Here is a 3,576-nt window from a genome sequence, read left to right on the forward strand (position 1 = left end):
GGCTATTATTCGTCGTCAAGTGTCCTGACACACACTGCAGAAATGTATGATCCAGGAACCTGTCCATTTACTTCCTCTAACGGTGCGTTCACACTGCAGACTTTTTTACCGCTCAGCACCGCCGGCCTTCCCACAGTGCACCACGCTCGGGGGCGTGCCAGACAGATTCATTCAGAGCTGTAGTTCTCTTAAATCACTGTTGTAGTTCTATAATGTCATGGCAAATGTGCAGACAAAATACAACTTTTACACACATTAAGCAAGCATCCGACACGCTTTCTAGATCTGACATGATCTTATCTTCAGCACACAATAGGTTATCTTTTTCCACACTTTTTTTAGGCCGAGTGAAAGATTAAATGCCACCCGCACTCTATGTAACGGGTCTTTTTCCGGCTGGAAAAAAAGATGCATCAGACATAAACGTTGACATGTGTAACCTTTTATTACTCGAAATCTGTGCAAATCATTCGCTAGATTATGACTTGCCTCTACACATTCACTGTATGGATAGCGAGTGGCCGCCAGCCAGCATTTCAGCGTTGAATGTCAATCTTGTGCCGGGTGAGCTAGCTAGACTATGCAGCTAGCACAGAAGAAAGTTACGTAATGTGAAGAAACTGAATTAAAGTACAAAATACAACAAACCAAGGACGCCGACAACCTCAGCAACCCTGCGCCAGGCATATTTTTTTTTGTTTACGTCTCTGTAATCTAACATAGACGTACCATACAATACTGGGTATGAAGACACATACGATGAGTTGCTCTTCCATCTTGAAAATTGTCAAACCTAGAAATGTTTACCATTACCAACAGTTGCTACGTTACAAGAAACAAGAAACCAACCCGATTGGCCATCGCTGGCGTTTTCACGCTCCTCATTTACATAAAGTTCAGAAAATCCAACTTTCGCTGCCCCGCTCGCCTTCCCACAATGCCCTATGCGAGCGTCGCCGCCCCGCTCACCTTCCCACAATGCCCTACGCGGGCGTCAACGCCTGGTTTCATTGAAAATGAATGGGAAGCCGACGCCCCGCTCTGCCCGCCCCGCTGCAGTGTGAACGCACCGTAATGCACCACGCTCGGGGGCGTGTCAGACAAGCGAGTTCTCTAAGGTCACTGTTGTAGTTCGTATAACGGTGTCTGGCCAACCGTGCAATAATACAGTGAAAATACAGCTCTTACACACATGATGCAAGAAATTCGATACGCTGGTTAGATGTAACATGATCTTGTCTACTAAACAATAGTTCTGGCTTTTTTATAATATTCCCCTCAGAGTGACCATAGTCATAACAGAAGGTTAATAATCAGAAGGTTGCCGGATTGATTCCCCGCCGTGTCAAATGACTTTGTGTCCTTGGGCAAGGCACTTCATCCTACTTACCTCGAGGGAATGTCCCCTGTACTTACTGTAAGTCGCTCTGGATAAGAGCGTCTGCTAAATTACATGTAAATGTGTAAATGATTAAAGTTGACTACGATTTGCTACAATTTTCTTGAAGAACTAGATTTACAATCCTTTCAAATGTAAATGACCATTTTAAGCACCCAAAATCAAGACAACATCAAATGTATTTGTATCCAAATCTTCAGCTCTTACAAGTGTGTAAAGCTCCTTTTAAATGAAAATATGCAAACGATTAAGACAAAGACAAAAAAAGTAGCTCATTGCATATAACGGGGTGTAAAGATGTATTGAAAATATATGAACTAAACAGAATTTATTTTTGTCAAATTAAATATTTATAAACAACACAATTATTTTAGTCTCTTTATTTTCAGTTTCACTTTTATCACAAGTTTTTCTCCTTTTTTTGTCTGCCCTTCGGGTTTTCCTACACCTGTTATGTAGCCTACCGTCACAGCCTTGCACTGAGCAGGGTCCTCAAGTTTGATCAAAAGCCCCACGAGACGAGCTTTCACGTGTGTTCGCGCGTCTATGTTGCTTAGCAACGAACGTACAGTGACTGTTTAACACAGGGGGAAACGATATGTGCTGGTTGAAATGCGTGCGTCTCACGGTCAATGCGTGAGGCTTGAGAACCCTGCAATTAGTTTATTATTTTGTTTTGAGAAAACTAGAATTAAAAATCTTATAGCGAGAGATAGAATTCCACCTGCCAAAATGGCAAGTAATAGTGACTGCTTTACCCGCCACAGCCAAATTCTACCTGCATTTGGCGGGTGGGCGGGTGCCAATGTCATGCTCTGACTGTTTGCGACAAAATCATACTTACAGCTTGCGGTTGTGATGAGCATACGGTAGGATGTGTTTGTAAATTTGGGGGCATGACAAAGGTACAGACCAGAGCCAAATAAGGTGGAGCCACAGAGTTGACATCAACTCGGTGGCTTTTTGGAAATCTCCCGTTTTACAGCGGCAGTGTCAAATTGTGAGAATTGCATAGGAAAGAGGTGTCAATGGACTTTGAGATTCACTGTATGTCCAGTTTACCCACCGAACTGTCGTTATTCAATAACAAGGTCAACTCGGTTTTGCATTCAATTACCACTTTAAAGAGCAGGGGCCGGTTGCACAAAACACCTTTAGTTTTTTCCTTAACTATGACACCGTCGCTTTAGCTACGGGATTTACTTAAGGGGGTTGCACAGAATCCCTTGAATGGTTTCCTTACCTAAGGTGAAACGTTAAGGGATTTACTACATTGAATGTGATTTCACAGCAGTAAAATTTGACTTTTTCCACAGATACCGCGTTTTGTTCAGTTGTATCGCTATTGGTGCATCACCGTCCTGTATTGCATGCCGCACTATCTGATTAAAATGACAGTTCTCTCTACAGTCAGTGCTCGCACATGGTGGAACGTAAGGGAGATACCCATTCCAAAACTTGTAAGGGCGTAATTGTTTGTGAAACACAAATATCCGACGAGGCAAAATCCCGGAAAATTTAGAATGCCTGCCGGACGCATTTTTTAGGTCTCGATAAGAGGACATGTCCGGTTAAAAGAGTAGGCTACATCTGGTCACCCTACCTTAGTAGCTCTAGCTACAACCTACGAAAAGAAGGCAAGAAAACCAAATTGGTCAGAGGAAAATATTGTGCTTCTAAAGGAATACAAAAAAGAAAGCACATACTAAAATGTATATTTGATCCACAACTGCTAACAACAAACAACGAATGTAGGACGAAATTGCATAAAAATGTGTTTGGTGAAGCGGTCAATTCAAGAAATAAAAAATATAGCTAGCTCTAGTTATATGATAACTTGACTGCTTTGTCCAAAAAAAAGAAACAATTTCAGAAGGGAGTCCAATAAAACTGATATCAACTTTACTTGAAGGTCTTTGCTACACAGTAACGTTTAAGTGACAGCTTACCCAGCTCACACAGTTACGTTGCCCTTACGTTGCCGCAACGTCACGCGATGACCAAACATACGTTGCCGCAACGTCTTTGGCGACGTTGCGGGACCGTGCATCCAGAGAATGTCTAATAAAATAGACAAATTTAGCCGTTTAGTATGGAACGCAGAGTTAGTCAAAATTAAATAAATAAATAGGTAAATGAATAGATAAATACATACATAAATAAATACGGCTATGAAA

Source organism: Hypomesus nipponensis, chromosome 17 (assembly GCF_054491055.1).
Source record: "Hypomesus nipponensis isolate SF chromosome 17, ASM5449105v1, whole genome shotgun sequence".
In the NCBI taxonomy this organism is placed as follows: domain Eukaryota; kingdom Metazoa; phylum Chordata; class Actinopteri; order Osmeriformes; family Osmeridae; genus Hypomesus; species Hypomesus nipponensis.